General features: G+C 41.7%; 1 protein-coding gene and 2 pseudogenes across 6 annotated transcripts in view; all 3 read left to right on the top strand.

Annotated features, from left to right (window-relative positions):
• SCN8A (sodium voltage-gated channel alpha subunit 8) overlaps positions 1–20,593 on the top strand; it is a 186,280-nt gene that overhangs the window by 5,528 nt on the left and 160,159 nt on the right. The gene's annotated exons all lie outside the window — the stretch shown is intronic.
• LOC139006429 (DNA-binding protein REPIN1-like) lies at positions 3,069–4,918 on the top strand (annotated as a pseudogene).
• On the top strand, positions 11,435–11,760 carry LOC139005531 (peptidyl-prolyl cis-trans isomerase A pseudogene; annotated as a pseudogene).

Below are 20,593 nucleotides of genomic sequence, written 5' to 3'. Positions count from 1 at the left end.
ATCGGACAACTGAGTGGTGGAGTGGAGACTGGTACCTAGGTTGGGTGACACATGCTTAAAGGTTTTTTCCCCATTAAATGGTGTTATATCTCATGTTCATGTAACCAGGTAGTGTGAACAGTTTTGACTTTTTAAAGAAAGTATCATTATCCCAGGTAGCTAAACACAGTTTAGTGTGTGGGCATAGTGCAAGATTCTGGGATAGTCAGAAGAAAGGCAAAAGTGCCTTTGAGGGAGAGCATTTTGGAAGTAGAAAGAATGAGGGGAAATGGGCAGAAGATGTACCAATAAAGAGAATATGGATGAAAAAAGAGGCGTTGAAGTAATATGTTTATTTTGTTCCTGTACCTATCCTAGCTACTTTTTAAAAGGTCATCATGTTTTGGTGTCTATCTTTTTTCTTTCTCCTGCCCTTAAACATGTACACTTGGCTACTAATAAATGCTCTCAAATTGCCAACGTAAGTTATGACCAGGATCACAGGGGAGTTTTGACCACCACCACCTGGACTTTGCTTATGCAAGGCTGAAATTGATGTAGGACTGAGAGAAGAACAGTGTGTACTGGGAATCAGTGCTAGGAGGGATTTGTGCGTTGGAGCAGAAAAAGTTCTGGGAGACTCTTGGGCTAGAAGAACAAGGGTGAAAGAGGATAATAGTTAAGATTTCTCTGAGGTATGTGGAAATGTGTCATACTGAGGAGAGTGTAAACTCCCCCCCCCCAAAAAAAAGCCGGAAGGCTGAGGGTCTAAGACAGCGGTTCTCAACCTGTGGGTCGCGACCCCTTTGGGGGTTGAATGACCCTTTCACAGGGGTCGCCTAAGACCATCCTGCATATCAGATATTTACATTATGATTCATAACAGTAGCAATATTACAGTTATGAAGTAGCAATGAAAATAATTTTATGGTTGGGTCACAACATGAAGAACTGTATTTAAAGGGCCAAAAGGTTGAGAACCACTGGTAAGAGGTGCTCTTGGAACGGAAGCTATCTTGATGCTGGGAGTCCGCTGGGTTAGGATGGTGAAAATGGTAGCCAGGGGGTTTGGAGCACTTTTTCGTGCACTGTTGGTGGTAGGGCGAGGCATCCTGGCTTCATCAGGATTGTACCAGGATCTGGAAAAGGAAAGCACTGAAATCCCTCAAAAGACATATTAATGGACTCCTTTCATGTTCAGTTAATTAGTGCAGTTTTTATTCTGGAAAATCTTTTGAGTTCCTGGGGAGTAAGAACATTAGAGAAATACAGTGAGTGGTTATTTACCTAGGGATGGATTGTCTAGGCCAGGGGTGGGCAAACTTTTTGACTCGAGGGCCACAATGGGTTCTTAAACTGGACCGGACGGCCGGAACAAAAGCATGGATGGAGTGTTTGTGTGAACTAATATAAATTCAAAGTAAACATCATTACATAAAAGGGTACGGTCTTTTTTTTTTTTTTTAGTTTTATTCATTTCAAACGGGCTGGATTCGGCCCGCGGGCCGTAGTTTGCCCACGGCTGGTCTAAGCGGTGAATTATACATACCATTTATTTTTCTCCTTTTTTCTACATTTGGGTATTCTAATTGATCATTAGCACTTCCACCAGAGTGAATTTGGGAAGGGAGAAAAAAATCAAAATTAAAATGTTACTTTAAATTTTGAGCGAATGATTGATAAAAAGAACACAAATAACACTGTCAGTGAAAAAGCAATTCGTTTTCATCTATTCTTAGTCTCTCCTTATTTTATTAGTATAGACAATTGAAGGCTGAGCCTTCAGAAACTTAATGTTCACCAGAAACCAGTGTGAAATAACATTTTTCCTTCATTTTACTGAATGACAGCCCTGTAAATAAATAGGGCTTAATTTATTACATGGTTAGTTTCTTGTTTCAGAAGGGATTCTTCTTCAATTAAGGCTAATACAAAAGGCTTCCACTTCACATTCACTAGTGTCTTTTTGTCTTAATAAGAAGCTGAGTAAAATGCTTTTAAATGAAAACAAATTGATGCATTATTATTAAATTGCAGAGAAAAAGTGAGCAGGTTACAAATGAGACTGGTAGAGCTTTCTCAGAGGTCAGAATAACCAGAGATCTCATTTGCTGCAGAATTCTCAGTTGGATTTCCTAAGATTTTGGTGAATACGACAAAGGAGAAAATGTCTTGAAGAAAGAAGAAAATAAGGCATTTTAAAAGATTTGTATTGTGATAGAGAAGAAGGTATTGGGAGAGTGAAGGATCATTATAGTGGAGAGTGAGAGAAAGTGAATGACGGCAGTGAAATGGATGGGGATTTGGGGAACTATTCAGACTTTAAGAGGACTTCTCTCCCCGCTGCAGATACCTTTGGGCACTTCTACTGAATAGAGTGATCCCAATAGGGCACAGAGCTTTAGGAAGGTGTTTTTGTTTTTTTAAATGTTAATTTATCCCTAAGTCTGCTAGAACTTTGCTGCAAATTGCTTTCTTTTTCTGTTTCTGCAGTGGAAAAACTGGAGAATATTTTCTTGCTCTAGAGCAGTGGTTCTCAACCTTCCTAATGCCGTGACCCTTTATTACAGTTCCTCATGTGGTGGTGACCCCCAACCATAAAATTATTTTCGTTGCTACTTCATGACTGTAATTTTGCTACTGTTATGCATCGTAATGTAAATATCTGATATGCAGGATGTATTTTCATTGTTACAAATTGAACATAATTAAAGCATAATGATTAATCACAAAAACAATATGTAATTATATGTGTGTTTTCCGATGGTCTTAGGCGACCCCTGTGAAAGGATCGTTCGACCCCCAAAGGGGTCGTGACCCACAGGTTGAGAACCGCTGCTCTAGAGCAAAAAATTTAGTAACATTCTTAAAGGTTTTTTAAACCTTTTTTTTTTTTTTTTTTTTTTTTAGGATTTTAAGTTATTTAATATAAAAACATTTTCTCAAAAGGTACTGTTAAGCGCTGGGAACCAGCAGGAGGCAGGGGCGGAAGGGCGGGGTAGGAGGGTGTGTGGGCACGGGCCTGGCAGTGGTGGACTCAAACCTGCTGCTGCTGCCGCTGCAGCTACCGGCTCCGGCTTTCTGGCCTCATGGATGCGCAACGCGCTTCCACACAGCCGGTGGGAGAGTTTTCTCTGACATCTGGGGGCTACCAGAGTGTGGGCCGAGGCAGGCGCTACAGCCACAGAAGTATCTCCAGGAGCATCCCCAGCAGGAGCTGGAAAAAAACCTCATCTCCAGCTCCACAGTCTCCAGGCAGAGGAAGAACCGATGCTGGAACGACGCCGCAGGGGCCCCCTGGCCACGGGCTCGGCCCAGCCCCAGCTCCTTCCTGGGCCCTCCCAGGAGTCGTCCCAGACCCTGGAGAAGGAGCCCCACGGGCTGAGGTTGCAAGGTTCCTCGGTGGCCCAGCCAGGCAGCCAAGCTCCGGGTCGGGTCCATCGCGGGGCCCACTGTCGCAGGGACTTCCCCGGCTGGGTGGCCCTGTGGCTTCATGCCCGACACTGCCAGGCCCAGGCCCAGGCCCAGGCCCGGCTGCCCCTGGCCTGCCCGGAATGTGGCCATTGCTGCCGACACGCCCCCTTCTTGGCACTGCACTGCCAGGTCCATGCGGCTGCCACTCCAGACCTGGGCTTCTCCTGCCACCTCTGCAAGCAGAGCTTCTGAGGCTGGGTGGCCCTGGTCTGCATCTGCGGGCCCACTCGGCTGCCAGGCGGCCCCTCGCCTGCCCTGAGTGTGAGAGACGCTTCTGGCGACGAAAGCAGCTCCGAGCGCATCTGCGGAGGTGCCACCCCCCTACGCCTGAGGCCCGGCCATTCACATGTGGCAGTTGTGGCAGGAGCTTTGCCCAGTGGGACCAGCTAGTTGCTCACAAACGGGTTCATGTAGCCGAGGCCCTGGAGGAGGCAGCAGCCAAGGCTCTGGGGCCTCGGCCCAGGGGCCGCCCGGCAGTGACTGCCCCCCGGCCGTTGACCGTCCCTTTGCATGTGCCTGCTGTGGCAAGCGCTTCAGGCACAAACCCAACCTGATTGCCCACCCCCGCGTGCACACGGGTGAGCGGCCCCACCAGTGCCCTGGTTGCAGGGAGCGCTTCACCAATAAGCCTACCGGACCTCACACTGGCGCACCCACACTGGTGAGAAGCCCTACCCATGCACTGAGTGCGGGCGCTGCTTCCGCCGCAAACCCAACCTCTGTCCCAGCAAGATCCACAGGCGTTGGAAGGGTCCACCCAGAGCCCCCAGGGCAGGGAGCACCCAGCTTTCAGCCGGTCCCTGGAATCCTCAGCAGAGCCCACCGCACAGGCTCCACCGAGACCTGCCCAGGAGCCTACCCCCGAGCCTCTGCTGGAGGCCCCCGGAGAGGGCCCCCGGGACCAGGCAGAAGCCCCCCATCTCTCTGCAGTTGCGAGGACTGTGGCAGGAGCTTCCGGCTGGAGCGCTTCCTGCGGGCCCACCAGCGGCAGCACACGGGGAGCGGCCCTTCATCTGCACCGAGTGCGGGAAGAACTTCGGCAAGAAGCCCCACTTGGTCGCCCACTCTCGGGTCCACTCAGGGGAGCAGCCCTTTGCCTGTGAGGAGTGTGGGCGCCGCTTCTCCCAGGGGAGCCACCTGGCAGCCCACCATCGTGACCACGCCAGACTGTGGCAAGGCTTTCCGCCACAAGCCCTACCGGGCAGCCCACCAGCACATCCATACCAGGGAGCACCCCTACGCCTGCCCCGACGGCGACAAGAGCTTCAGCCGGAAGTCCAATCTCATCACCCACCACAAGAGCCACGTCCGGGACGGCGCCTTCTGCTGTGCCATCTGTGGTCAGACCTTTGACGATGAGGAGATGCTCCTGACCCGTCGGAAGAAGCATGATATCGGAGGGCAGGGGCATCATTCGGAGGAAGCAATGCAGTGGGGCCGCAGGGCCTGTGCTGCTGTTGTGTAGGGAGGGCTGGAGAGGCAGGCCCTGTTAGAGGGAGGTCAGCCTCCATGCCTTAGGCCAGGGAACCCACTGCAGAGCACAGGGACCCGGCCTCCAGCTGGGGTTTGCTGAGGCTCCCTCCTCACTGTCCTGTGCCCTGGAAAAGTAGCAATAGCACCTGTACCCACCCCTAGTGCCTGTCCTCTGCTGGAGGGGCTACCAGTGGACAGGATGACCCTTCTCCGGTGTTAACGCCTTAATGTCCCTGCCTTTTATTTTGAGCTCCTCTGGCTTGTTTTTGGAAGTAGGTGTGGTACAATCCTTAGTAAAGAGCGCTTGGGAAGCAAAGTGGACCAGCTGGATATAGCTGGGGAACCTGTTGGCCTTGTTAGGCAGTCCTGGGAGGTGAAGCCAAGCTGCTCAGACCTGTCCCACCCCAACCCTCCCAGCTGCCCCTGCGTTGGCACCCAGTCTTGGAGAGACCCACCTACTGTTAGTCTTGGCTTCCCCTTCCTTCCTAGAGGTCAGTTCTGGTTTCTGCACAAGTCACCCCATTTGATTTTTTAAAAAGAAATACAGTTTTTATTGATTTCAGAGAGGAATGGAGAGGGAGAGAGAGAGATGGAAGAATCAGTGATGAGAGCGAATCATTGATGGGCTGCCTCCTGCAGGCCCCCTACTGGGGATCGAGCCTGCAACCTGGGCATGTGCCCTGACCTGGAACCTAAATGTGACCTCCTGGTTCATAGGTCAACACTCAATCACTGAGCCACACCAGCCAGGCCCATCTGACTCTTTATCCACCACCCTCCCCATGCCTAGAGCACCCCCTGGCTGTCAGCAGTCCTGTGTCCAGGGTGTTGTCTGAACACCCCAGTCGTCTTTCACACCTTCCAGAACCCCACATGCTGTAGAAGGATTGCCTGGCTGATATGGGAGGGAGATAGGGGTGAGTTTCCTTTTCCACATTTCTAGTGTCTGGATGCCTAGCCTCTGCTTGAACACTTAGGTGACAGGGAGTCCCCACCTCCTGGGGCCCTGGTTCTATCGTAGGATAATTCTACTTGTTAGAAGTTATTCCTTATAATGAGTGAAATCTGCTTTCCTATAATTTCTACCTATTGGGCCTTGTTTTATTCTCCGGAACTAAACAGAACTACATAGATAGACATAGATAATTCCTCTGTGTTTTATTTTTTCGTAGTGAAATATATATCCTACTCTCTTAGCTTATTTAAAATAAAAAGTTGGTTTGGGTCAAAGAAGTCCTTTTGTACTACATACATTGCTTTTTAGGATTTCCATTTGAAAATTATCTATGAAAATAAAAGTATAGAGGAAGACATGACCTTGAGAGCTATCAGTCTCACTACATACATAGAATTATTGCTTTCAGTGGGGAACTATAAATCACCTATCCTGACCACACACAACCAACAAATATTTAGTGAGCAACAACTAAAGGTGAGACATTGTGACAAGTATTGAAAGATACAGAAAAGATAAGCCTTATATTTTAGGAACTTATTTATTTGGTGAAATAAATTATAAACACAAAAATGCTTAATAAGTAGAAGTTTTCATAATGGTTCATGATAGCAATTGAACAGGGTTTAATTGCCACATAAGTGGTATAGAAAATAATTGATTTTTTGGAAAGGCAAGGACTTCAAGCTAGTATGATTGATGGAAGAAGTATGATTTGAGCTGGACTTGACAGAATGGTTGGGTAGGACAGCGTGAGCCAAAGTGAGAAGGTGAGAATGTACAGAGTGCTTTCAGGGAGCAGTGAGCAAATCAGTTGGGCTTCGGTGGAATCCCCCGGTGGCAGATAAGCCTGGAAAGATAGATAGGGTATAGTTTGCCAAATATTAAGGCTTTTGGGAAGTTGTATGTATCCTTAGAGACACTGGAGAACATGGAAGACTTCTGAGGGAGTACAGAATGCCACATCATCAAAGCTGCTGTAATGTTTGAGGAGGATTGGGCAGCAGTGTCTAACAGCAGGGACTAGACTAGAATGAACATCCAGCTAATGGGCTCTTTGATTTGGCCTAGCTGTGTGGTGACAAAGGAATGGAGTAGGATAATAATGAAAAAGATGGGAAGGAAGGAAAATAATATAATTTCGTGTATGTGTGTCACATGGATGTGTGTGTTTAAGTAACAGTTTTCTAATGTAAGAGATAGTTTATAGGATGACTCAATAGGACTTGGTGACTGACTTTACAAGGTGAGAGGGGAAGGAGGAATAGTTAAAGATTATTTTGCCATTTTAAAGTTTTAGAGACAGAATATTCTATTTAGAAAATCTGGGGACGTATGCTCGATAATACATGTTGGCAGTCTAATCCAGAGCATCTTGGTTAGCAAGCTATCTTTATTTCTAATTTTTAAGCCTTTCTCTGTAGAAGGGTTTCTCCCCCTAGAGCTTCTAGTGTTATTTCTTTAAGGAAAACCTAAATCTTCCAACCTCTTTATTCTCTGTGCCCTCTCACTGATAAAGATTACTTCATCTTTGTGGATCTCTATCTTTTTCTTATTTTGGAGTCTTTCATTCTACCCATTTACAGCCACGTAATTCATTTTTTTTCTTGGTATTTTCAACTAACCTTCAGCTTAGTGTATAGAGAAACAAAAATTATACTCCTTTTCATAGTCTTGATGGATGACTGTTTTGTCTTTACTGAAATTCCCTGGCTTTCTTTCTTTGATAATTTGCTTATATCCTCTCTGCTTCATGAGAGGAATAGTATTTGAAATTGCAGGCAGAATTAAGGATAGCAACTGAGAGGATTCTAATATGTGAAAGCAGAAAGAAAGAGTTAAAAGCCTTATTAGCCAGTGCTGTTGCTTTCTTCTAGGGTACTGAATCGGGCTTTGGACACAAAATGTGTCCAAGTCTTTGGACACAGACTTGACTTGAATGAACTTCCTTGGCCAAGCTGGGGTACAAGACACGTGGGCTGTAATGTGCAATTTCAAAATACCCAGGTGTACCGGTTACTAATGTGGATTTTCTTCAGTAAATGGAGTTACACATATGTTGATAGATATGCGATTTGATATGTATGCTATTTTGTTGTATTGACAGCAAGCTTCAAAACTTCATATGTCAAATTTGCTGAAGGTGTTAACATCATAGATATTTTTATGCTTAAAAATGTCGAATTTCGTGCCAAAAAAAAGAGCATTTGCGGGAAGTTTTAATTCATTACTTTATTTTGAAGAAAAAGTTATCGTATACTTTGGGAAGCTTATGGTGAACATGCTTCGTCTCAAGATACTTGGGAACGCTGGCTTAAACGCTTTAAAAGTGATGATTTCGATGTGAAAGACAAAGAACGTCCAGGTCAACCAAAAAAGTTTGAAGACCAACAATTACAAGCTTTATTGGATGAAGATGCGTGTCAAACTCAAAAACAACTTGCAGAAAGGTTAAACGTTGCTCAGCAAACAATTTCTGATCGTTTATAAGCAATGGGAAAGATTTTAAAGCAGTTAATGCTGCAACCCTTTAATACAGTTCCTCATGTTGTGGTGACCCCCAACCATAAAATTATTTTCGTTGCTACTTCATAACTGTAATTTTGCTCCTGTTATGAATCGTAATGTAAATATCTGATATGCAGGATGTATTTTCATTGTTACAAATTGAACATAATTAAAGCATGGTGATTAATCACAAAAACAATATGTAATTATATATGTGTTTTCTGATGGTCTTAGGCGGCCCCTGTGAAAGGGTCGTTTGACCCCCAAAGGTGTTGCGACCCACAGGTTGAGAAACGCTGATTTTAAAGGAAGGAAAATGGGTGCTACATCAACTGAACGAAAGACAAATGGAAAACCGAAAAGTCATCAGTAAAATGTTGCTTCAACAGCACGAAAGTCTTTTTTGCATCGAATTGTGACTGGCGATGAAAAGTGGATTTATTTTGAGGATCCCAAATGCACAAAATCATGGGTTGATCCAGTTCAGTCATCAACATCAACTGCGAGGCCAAATAGCTTCGGAAAGAAGACAATGCTCTGTGTCTGGTGGGATCAGGAAGGTGTGGTGTATGATGAGCTTCTAAAACCAGGTGAAACCATTAATACTGATCGCTACCGACAACAAATAATCAATTGAACCACGCTTTGATCGTAAACGACCAGAATTGGCCAGAAGACACGGCAAAGTAATTTTGCTTCATGATAATGCACCACCACACACTTCAAAACCAGTTCAAGACACATTAAAAGATCTTGCCTGGGAAGTATTAATCCAGACCTTGCTCCTTCAGATTACCACTTGTTCTGATCGATGGCACACACACTTTCTGGGCAGCGCTTCAAAACATACGAAGAAGTGGAAGATTGGGTCTCTGAATGGTTTGCCTCAAAACAAGAAAAGTTCTATTGGGACGGTATCCACAAATTACCTGAAAGATGGGGGAAATGTGTAGCTAGCAATGGACATTACTTTGAATAAAGCACTTCTGATGTTTCTCTTGAAATGATCGTGTTTTCTTTGATTACAAAATCTCCATTATTAACCAGTACACCTGGTGTAGTGGGGATTTAGAGCAAAGGCTGAGCTCAGGGAACTTGGGTTCTGTCCCAACCTTTTGTAGTAAATATCACTGAATAAGAAAAAATAAAGGGTGATTGGAACATCAGAATATATACATGCAAAAATCACAGAATGAGAAAAGTAATGTAATGCAATAAAACATTTCATTTAATTTGTTAATATTTTTCTCCTCACCACTAAAGTTACTGAGTTCATGCAGATTCCATTAGCATTTGCCACAGTCTGTGCTTAGACAGTTGGCAGAAGTCCCCATGGTTTGTGTGGAACCAGTAGAGCAGGCAGAGTTCATGTACAAACTGTTAGTAAATTTAGCAGTCTATTTAGGGATACAAAGCATCCTTACAGTAATCCCATTAGGAGGTTCTCTGTGCAATAACATTGTAAGTTTGTCCCTGCTTCCTAGTGTGAGTGCTCACAGTAACAGTGATTAAGAACAGTTAAACAACAGCCCCTTGGGAAGGCACTCTTCAGATAGCCTTGGATGAGGGAAGTTCATAAAGACCACTTAACTGAATGATGGCCATTTGTTTTATTAATATAGATAGTCTAGTGCAAGTACTATTTATAGATTAAACAAAAATTTTTTTTTGCTTTCCTTCTTTTTATAATATTTCTTGTTTCTTGTCTCCAGAAAAGACAGAGTGAGTATAAGACTCAAGAAAGGCACAGATTGAGTGGTTACTGTAGAGGGGAAACAAAGTAGAATGATCATGTGAGTATTTCAGTTACCTCACAAGGCTTTTTCTTTTTCTGGTTCATACTGGAAACTTCAGACATAAGTGCCAAAGGAGTAAGACTTCTTTTATTTTGGGATCTTAATGGAGACTCTTGGCATTAGAAATTGCTCAAAAGCTTTCTAGGTCAAAGAAAATAAGTCCATTCTGTGTGGTGAGTGGCTGTCAGATTTGAGTGTTTTTAGATTTGAGTGTTTTTCATTTTGTTTGTTAATCCTCACCTGAGGAAAAATTTTCCATTGATTTTTAGAAAGAGTGGAAGGGAGAGGGGGAGACACAGAGAGAGAAACATTGATGTGAGAGGGACACATCGATTGGTTGCCTCCCACATGCACCCCAACCAGGCCAGGGATAGAGCCTGCAACCAAGGTACATGCCGTTGACTGGAATTGAACCCATACCCTTCAGTCTGCTGACCAACGCTCTTATCTACTGAGCCAAACCAGCTAGAGCTCCATGTTTAATTTTAATCAGATTATATCCAACCTGACCCTTGGGGGCTGATGTGCTTTGTTCCTAGCCACATGCTTCTTCCTGACCATTAGTAAATCCTTGGTTTATATTGTCCCCGGTAGGTTGTAGGAGTTGCCACATCTTCTGCTTCCCACTCCTCAGCAGGCCACCTTGCTGGTTTCCAGGGATGAGGCATAGCAGTCATACAGGGCACTGTGACTTACATTCCCTGCTTGGGCTCTGTTCCGAGCGCTGCTTTTGCCCAGGGGAGTGCTCAGAGAACGGTGTTCTGTTTTTTGTTTGTTTGTTTTAAGACAAATGCATTTATTAGTGCAGTCTGTTGCAAATTTTCAAGAAAAAAGTGTCACTTCTCTAGCCAGGATTCCAGAAACATCAGTTCCTTACAGGCACTGATTCTGTTTATAGATGTTGAGTTGTCAAGGTCTTTCTAGCTGTTTTTATTTCTTCCATGGTTTAATCACAAAACCTGGTAAGAACTCTTATTTGTGGCAACTGAATGCTGACTTTTGGGGGTATTATAAAAATCCAGTATAGGTTTTGCAGACACGGCCGCCCCGAAGCCGCCCGTGAGCAGCCACGGTGAACCCCACCGTGTACTTCGACATCGCCGCCGACGGCGAGCCCCTGGGCCGCGTCTCCTTCGAGCTGTTTGCAGACAAAGTTCCAAAGACGGCATCCAAAGACGGCAGAAAACTTCTGTGCTCTGAGCACTGGGGAGAGGGATTTGGTTATAAAGTTCCTGCTTTCACAGAATTATTCCGGGATTTATGTGCCGGGGTGGTGACTTCACACGCCACAATGGCACAGGCGGCAAGTCCGTCCATGGGGAGAAATTTGAGGATGAGAACTTCATGCTGAAACATACCGGTCCTGGCATCTTGTCCATGGCAAATGCTGGACCGAACACAAACGGCTCCCAGTTTCTCATCTGCGCTGCCAAGACGGAGTAGTTGGATGGCAAGCATGTGGTCTTCGGCCGGGTGAGGGAAGGCATGGATATTGTGACAGCCATGGAGCCCTTTGGGTCCAGGAATGGCAAGACCAGCAAGAAGATCACCATTGCCGACTGTGGGCAACTCTAATACATTTGACTTGTGTTTTATCTTAACCACCAGACCATTCCTTCTGTAGCTCAGGGGAGCACCCATTCACTCCGATTTGCTTGGAATGTTCTATAATCTTTGTGCTCTTGCCAGTTTATTGGGTTCCATAATTTCCCTACCCCTTCCCAGTCTAGCTGGATTGCAGAGTTAAGTTTATGATTATGAAATAAAAACTAAACAGTTGTCTGTCAAAAAAAAAAATCCAGTATAAAGTTCAAAGTATGGGTGCTATTCTGCATTTTGAGCAAGTATCAGCGTTATTATGGCCAAAATTTAGGTATCAGAACCCCTGCGATCTAGTTGTGACTTTAGGCCAATACACAGTGTCCCTGGGACAAACAGTGTTCTTTTTTCTATTTGGAAATATATTTCTGTTAGGGAACTATAATCAAATAGCGTACTCTCCTTCAAAGACTAAGTTCAATAGAACTAATATTTGAAAAGCTTTTAAAGTTCTAGTTCATATATAGCGACTGTATTTTTCCTTGTATTTTTAACAGCTTTAGTTATTTTTTCTTTTATTGTTACTATTTTTAAAATTTACAAATAGTACAGTTGAAGAAATTTTGGTATACAGTTCCATGAATCTTAACACATGTATAGATTCATGTAATCGCCACCACAATCAGGACAGAGAACAGTTCCTTCACCTCAAAAAGCTCCCCACTGCTGCCCCTTTGTAGTCAGATTCTTTTTAACTCCTAATCCCTGGCAACCCCTGATCAGTTCTCCATTCCTGTGGTTTTGTCTTTTCTAGAAGGTCATATAAATGGAATTAATTATACTACAGGATATACCAGTAACTCTTTGAGATTGGCTTCTTTCACTCAGCACAATACTGTGGAGATTTAATCCATGTTGTTACATCTATCAGTAGTTTGTTCTTTTTTATTACTGAGTAGTATTTCATTGTTGGTTACATAATAGTTTGTTTATTCATTCATCAGGTGGTTGTATCATTTTACATTCCCATCAGCAATATATGAGAGTTCAGGTGCTCCATATCCTCATTTGCATTTGGAATTGTCAATTTTTTTTAAAGTTTATGTTATTGTAAGAATACAATGTGAGATTTACCCGCAGCAAAATTTTGAATGTGCAGTACATTATTGTTGACTATAGGTACAAGATTGTACAGTGGATCTCTAGAGTTTATTCATCTTACTTAACTGAAACTCTATGCCCATTCATTAGTAACCTCCCATTTTGCCCTCCCCCAGCCCCTGGCAACTATCATTCCACTTGAATTCTGTGAATTTGACTATGTCAGGTAACTCATCTATGCAGAATTATGCAGTATTTCTCTCTCTTTGACTGGATTATTGCACTTAGCATAGTGTCACCAAAGTTCTTTCATGTTGTAGCTTGTGTCATATTTTTCTTCTTTTATTTATTTAAAAAATGTTTTAAAATATATTTTTATTGATTTTTAGAGAGAAAAGGAGAGGGAGAGAGAGAGAGATAGAAACATCAGTGATGAGAGAGAATCATTGATTGGCTGCCTCCTGCACGTCCACACTGGGGATTAAGCCTGCAACCCGGGCATGTGTCCTGACCGGGAATTGAACCGTGACCTCCTGGTTCATAGTTCGGCGCTCAACCACTGAGCTAAGCTGGCCAGGCAAATTTTCCTTCTTTGAAAAGACTGAATAATATGAGAGGGGGGGTGGCGGGACATGTGCCCCATTTTAAAAATCAATTCATCTATTGATGGACATTTCCAGTTTTGGCTATTGTGAATAGTGCTGTGATGAACACTGGGAGAGCTAATATCTCTTTGAGATCCTGATTTCAATTTCTTTGGGTATATACACAGAAGTGGGATTGCTAAATCATACAGCAGTTCTTTTTTAAATTTTTTGAGGAACCTCCATACTATTTTTCCATTGCAGCTGTACCCTTTTGCATTCCCAGCAATAGTGTGCCAGGGTTCCAACATTTCTCCACATCTTTGCTAACACTTCATGTCTTTTTTTTGGTCATAGCCATCTGACAGGTGTGAGGTAATATCTTATTGTAGTTTTGATTTGCATTTCCCTTATGATTAGGGACATTGAACATTCAGATTTTTTATTTTAGTCACTTTAATAGGTATGTAGTGTTATCTCATGGTTTCAATTTGCATATCCCTAATGGCTAATGATATTGAGCATCTTTTCACATTCTTATAACCATGTATTTTAATATATCTTTGGTGAAGTGTCTGCTCAAATATTTTGCCTGGTTTTTAAATTTATTTTAGAGAGGGGAGAAAAGAGAGAGAGAGAGAGAGAGAGAGAGAGAGAGAGAGAGAGATGTATGAGAGAAATACATCAATCAGTTGCCTCCTATACATGCCCCAACAGGGGGTCAAACCTGAAACCTAGGTATGTGCCCTAGGTGGGAATTGAACCTGAGACCTTCTGGTGCATGGGATGATGCTCCAGCCAACTGAACCATACCAGCCAGGGCCTTTTGCCTAGTTTTTAAGTTGGATTATTTCTTTTCTTTCTGTGAGTTTTTTTTCTTTTAATATATCCTGGATACGAGTCTTTTGTCAGATAAATAAGTTTTATGTATTCCTAATGTGTAGTTTTTCTTTTTCATCTCTTAACAATGTCTTTTGTAGAGCTAAAGTTTTAAATTTTGAGTAAGTCAAATTGTATCTTTCTTTTATGGATCATGTTTTGGTATAAAAATTCTTTGTCCAAGGTCACAAAGATAGTCTTCTTTGCTTCTTTTTAAAGATTTTTTATAGTTTCACATTTTACATTTACATCTGTGATTCATTTTAGTTGATTTTTGGATGAGTTAATTAAATTTAGGTCAAGGTTCATTAAAATATTTTGTTGAGGAATTTGCATCTATGGTCATGTGGATATTGGTTTGTAGTTTTGTTTTTTTCTTGTGCTGTCTTTGTCTAGTTTTAGTATCAGGATAATGCTGGTTTTATAAAGCCAGTTAGAGAATGTTCCGTTTAATTTTTCTGGAAGAGATGTGTAAAATTCTCTCTTTAAGTTTGGCAGAATTCTCCAATGAAGCCATCTGAGTCTAGGGTTTTCTTTGTGTGAAGGTGTTACACTACAAATTCGATTTCTTTAATAGATATGTGCCGGGGTGGTGACTTCACACTGGCAAGAGCATCAATAGGTTATTCAGGTAGTCTGTTTCTTTCCGGGTGAGTTTTGGTACTTTGCAGCTTTTAAGGAATTGGTCCATTTCATCTGAGTTGTCGAATTTATGTACATAGATTTGTTTGTATTAGTATCCTTTTTATCCTTTTAATTTCTGTGGATCTATAGTGATATTGCTTCTTTCATTACTGATATTGATACTTTATCTACAGTAGGCCCCTCCTTATCTGTGTAGGATACATTACAAGACCCCCAGTGGATACCTGAAACTGTGGATAATACTCAACCCTATATATGTAAATTATGTTTTTTTCTTATACAAACATACCTATGATAAAGTTTAATTTATAAATTAGGCACAGTAAGAGATTAATAATCCTAATATATAAAAACCCAGGGTCCGTAACATCCAAAACGACCGAAGGCTTGACCCACCGGAAGTCAGCCATGGCAACCCAGCACTGACTGCCGAGTGGGCTGCAGATTGGGCCCGGAGAGAGGCCTAGAGAGAGAAGCAGGGTCTGATCCATAGCCTCTGTGGCAGCTGTTGATCAGCCCTTGCCTCTCTCTCTCTGGGCCTGGCCAGCAGCCGCGCCTCTGTTTCTCTCTGGGCCTCTGCTGGGGCTGCTGATCAGTCCCGCCTCTCTGATTAGACCCAGAGATAGGCCCAGAGATGCTGACTGGCATAGAAACTGACCAATCAGAACCAAATCTGGGTGAATTGCGAGGAGCCAATGGCTGCCTAGGAGGCGGAGCTTTTGACACTGACTGGCATAGAAACCAACCAGTCAGAACCAAATCTGGGTGAATTGTGAGGAGCCAATGGCTGCCTAGGAGGCGGAGCTTTTGATGCTGACAGGCATAGAAACCGACCAATCAGAACCTAATCTGGGTGAACTGTGAAGGCAGAACCTAAGGTGGGGGCTGAGGAGGGGTTTTAAGGGCAACAGCTGTTTGGTGTAAGGTGTAAGAAAGTGGTTCAGTTTTTTATAATGGCCAGTTTGGCAGTATAGTGCATATGGCTGGCTATCCAGATATAAGGATTATGTATTTTTGTCTGCCAAGAGCATCTCCTCCTGCTGAAAAAGGCTCCCCCGCCCCCCATTTAAGCAATCCTATCCTATATAATCTATATATACTAATAAAAGGGTAATATGCTAATTAGACCGGGTCGACTGGCCATCTTCCGGATGTCTGACTTCCTTCCGGATAAAGCCATGGTGGTGGGGGCTGAGGCAGAGGCAGTTAGGGGCGATCAGGCCAGCAGGGGAGGGCAGTTGATGGCGAGATCAGGCTGGCAGGGGAGGGCTGTTGGGGATGAGATCAGGCTGGTAGGGGAGGGCAGTTAGGGGCGATCAGGCAGGCAGGCAGGTGAGCAGTTAGGAGCCAGAGGTCCCAGATTGCGAGAGGGATGTCCGACTGCCAGTTTAGGCCCGAATGTGGGATCGAGCCTAAACTGGCGGTTGGACATCCCCCTAGGGGTCCCCGATTGGAGAGGGTGCAGGCTGGGCTGAGGGCACCCCCCCCCCCTTGTGCACAAATTTCATGCACTGGGCCACTAGTAATTAATAATTAAATAGGACAATTATAACAATACTGTAATAAAAGTCATGTGAATGTGGTGTCTCTCAAAATATCTTATTGTATTGTACTTACCCTTCTTATGTGAGATGATAAAATGCCTTATTAACTTGAGAACTGTAGTCTGTTCACTTACAGGAAGCATTTTATAACTTCTCTTTGGCATATCTGAATTGCCAATATCACTTCTCTTGCACTTTGAGGCAATTATTAAGTAAAAGAAGGGTTACTTGAACACAAGAGCTGTGATACCATGACAGTAGATCTGATGGGTGGGTAGCATATACAGCTTGACAAAGGCATAATTAATGTCCCAGATGGTTGTCCCAAGAGAGGTTTCATCAAGCTACTCAGAATGGCATGCAATTTAAAACTTATGAATTCTTTCTGGAATTTTCCATTTAATGTATTCAGACCGCAGTTGACTGTGGGTAACTGACACCGCAGAGAGTGATAACACAGATAAGAGGGGACTACTGTATTCATTCATTTTGGAGGGTGGCTAGAGGCCTATCAATTTTACACATCTTTTCAGAGAACCAGCTTTTTATTTTATTGGTGTTTGTCTTTTCAATTTAATTGGTTTCTGTTTTTTATTCTACTTGCTTTGAGTTAATTTACTCTTTTTTTTTTTTTTTTTTAAGGTGGATGGTTGATTTAAGACCTTTCTTCTTTTCCAATATAAGCTTTTAATTCTGTAAATTCCCTCTAAGCACTGCTGTGGCTGCATTTCACAAATTGATATGTTGAATTTTTATTTCCCTTGAGACTTCTTCTTTGACCAATGAATTATTTAGAAGTGTGTTGTTTGAGTATTTGGTGTGTTGAAAGCTTTTCCAGAGTCTTTATTTTATTGATTCCTAGCTTAATTAAATTTTGGTCAGAGAGCATACTTTGTATTATTCCAATACTTTTAAATTTGTTAAGATTTTGTTTTATGCCCCAAGATATGGTCTAGCTGGGTGAGTGTTCCATGTGCACTTGAAAATTGCTGTTATTAGGTGAAATTTTTTATAAATTTGGTTGACGGCATTGTTCAGTTCCTCTGTATTATTGATCTTTTCCTTTAAAAAAATTAAAATGTGACTTAATTATTTAATTGCAACATTATTTTTTATTTACTTTTCAGCTTTATTGAGGTCTATTTGACAAATAAGAGTTGTATATATGTAAAGTATTCAACTTTGTGTTTTGATATCCTTGATTATTTTCTGTTTTATTGATTACTGAGAAAGGAAGATTAAGTCTCCAACTGTAATGGTAGATTTGTTCCTTTCTTCCCTTAGTTCTATCAATTTTTGCTTCATATATTTGAGGCTCTTATGTTAGGTGCATATACATTTAGGATTGTTACGTCTTTTGGTGAATTGAACCTTTTTATCATTATTTAATGTCCCTTTTAACCCTGGTAATTTTCCTTGCTTTGACATATACTTTGTCTGATGTTAATATAGCCACTGCAATTTTCTATTGATTAATGTTTTCATGGTATACATTTTCTCCTCTTTTTACTTAAAATATATTTTTTCAATTTTGAAATAATTTCAGATTTATAAATGAGTTGCAAAAATAATACAGAGAGTTCCTACATGCCCTTCATCTAGTTCCCCTCCATGTTAACATCTTATGCAAGGTACATTTATCAAAAGTAAGAATTTAACATTGGTATAGTACTCAATTAAGTAAACTACAAATTTTATTTGGATTTCACCAGATTTTCTATTAATGTCCTTTTTCTGTTCCATAATTCAATCCAGGTTGCCATATTACATTTAGCATGCTTTTATTTTTAACCTACATATATCATTGTATTTAGTGGGTTTCTGGTAGAGACCATTTACATTTAATATAATTATTGGCATTTTGGATTTAGGCCTGCCATTTTATTATTTGTATTGTTTGTTCCCTCTGAGTGTTTTGTTTCCCTACCCTTCTTTTGGAGTATTTGAATATTTTTTTAGTATTCTATTTTAATTTATCTATTGAGATTTTAACTATCTCCATTTGCATAGTTATTTTAATGTTGACTACAGATTATAATATTCATAATTAGTATTCAGTCTACTTAGAATTAATATGTATCACTTCAAGTAGAATCTAGAAGCTTTAGTACCATATAGATTGGTTTACCTTCTCCCTTTTATGTTGTAATTGTTATATATATTACATGTGAAAACCCCATCACACATTGTTATATTTTTTACTTTTAGCCATCATTTGTATTTTAAAGGACTTTAGATGAGTAAAATAAGGTGTTATATTTACTTAGGTATTTTCCATATTTATTGCTATTTATTTTCTGAAATTCTGTTTTCCTATAGTATCACTTCTCTTTCATCTGAAGAATTTTCTTTAGCAGTTCTCTTTAGGTAATTTATTTTCTTAGTCTGAGATTTTATTTCACATCATTTTGATGGATATTTTCACTGGATATAGAAATCTGGGTTGACAGAATTCTTATTTTCCAGCTCTTAAAAATCTCGTTCCACTGCCTTCTGTCCTTCATAATTTCTGATGAGACATCCACAATTATTTGAATTATTGTTTTCTTATGTGTAATGCATCATTTTCTCTGACTGTTTTCAAGACATTTTATTTTAGTTTTCATTAGACAAGAATTTCTTTGAGTTTACCCTTTTTGCTGTTCACTGAGTTTCTTGAATTTATAAGTTAATATCTTTTACCAAATTTAGGAATTTTTCACCTGTTATTTCTTCAGCTTTTTTTTTTTTTTTCCCTGAACCACTTCTTTCTCCTTTCCTTATAGGTATTTGATGATACAAGTGTTAGGCCTTTGGTGTTGTTAGGCCTTTGGTGGTATTCTTTTTATGTCTACTGGTTTTTGTTTGTTTGTTTGTTTTCTCCACAATCTTTTTTCTCTCTTTGTTGTTCAGCTTGGAAATTTTTTGTTGATCAATCTTCAAGTTCATTGGCTCTTCTGTCATCTCAATTATACTATTGAGCCCATCCAATGAATTTTAAAATATATTTTCTAGTTTAAATTTTTCCTTTTTTAAAAAAGCGTTCTATTTCTTTAAGACTTTCTATTTTTCCACTCACTTCAAGAGTGTTTGCCTTTATTTCTTGGAGCATGATTATAGTAGCTGCTTTAAAATTTTTGATAACCCTAATATCTTGAGGTTGGTGTCTGTTGATTATCTTTTCCTTTGTGAGGTGTTGAGATTTTTCAGTTTCTTTGTATACAGTTTGGATTTTTATCTTGGACACTTTGAATATTATCTTATGAGACTTTGGGTCTTGTTTAAATCCTATAGATTATATTTCCTTTTGTTTTTTAAAGCAGGCAGTCAATTGAGCTAGATTCAGGCTGCAAGTACCTACCTGCCTTCTATGAGCTGGGATTCACTATCTGTTCAGTTTTCAAAAGTATTTGCTGTGCATACACATTTAGTTTGGCTCATGTATGTGCCAGCCAGTGGCCAGCCTCAGACCTGGGCAGTGGTATACCCCATAGATCAGTTGTCAAAACCTTTGGTATGCGGTAAAGTCAGAGACTTGCATGTGCAGCTTAGAGATGAGCCCTGGAGTCCACATAAGGCTTTATTGAGCTTCCTCTCCTTTCTGTTGTTCTCCCAATGTTCCAGATCCAAAGGATTCTCCTTCCTGCTTCTCTTGCTAAAAAGCTAAGACTAATTTCTTTGCTCTGCCTTGCACTCTCTGTGCCTACATTTCCCTGGGGAACCAAATGGCAAGAGGATAGGGAGAGAAAACAGAGCAATGGAGATTCCCTCTGTGCTCTTGGGATCTCAGTTCCTCCCATCAGAGCAAAGGTTCTTCCATCTAAGCTGCTGTTGTCATTCCCAGTGCTGCCTAATTGCCTTGGGGTAGGACGGGAGAGAACAGAAAGAAAACCAACAAAATCGAGGGATTTCCTCTACTCCCTTTGACTTTTAGGGGCTCCTTTTCCTGCTTCTTGGACCAAAGACAGAGTCTTCTCTTCGAGTTCTTTCTCTCTGTGCGTGGTGCACAGTTCTGGGTTTGGGTTGCCTTTAAGTCCAGGCCAAGAGATACCAGGAGAAGGAAAAAGAAACGCTCTGCTGGTTTTATGATATATTGAGTTTTGGTTTTCAGTTGACTTCAATGGGACAGACAGGGTG

This window comes from Myotis yumanensis, unplaced genomic scaffold (assembly GCF_028538775.1).
Source record: "Myotis yumanensis isolate MYYU_CA2020_CCGP unplaced genomic scaffold, mMyoYum1.0.hap1 SCAF_3, whole genome shotgun sequence".
NCBI lineage: Eukaryota > Metazoa > Chordata > Mammalia > Chiroptera > Vespertilionidae > Myotis > Myotis yumanensis.
This window is presented reverse-complemented; position numbering and strand designations above follow the sequence as displayed.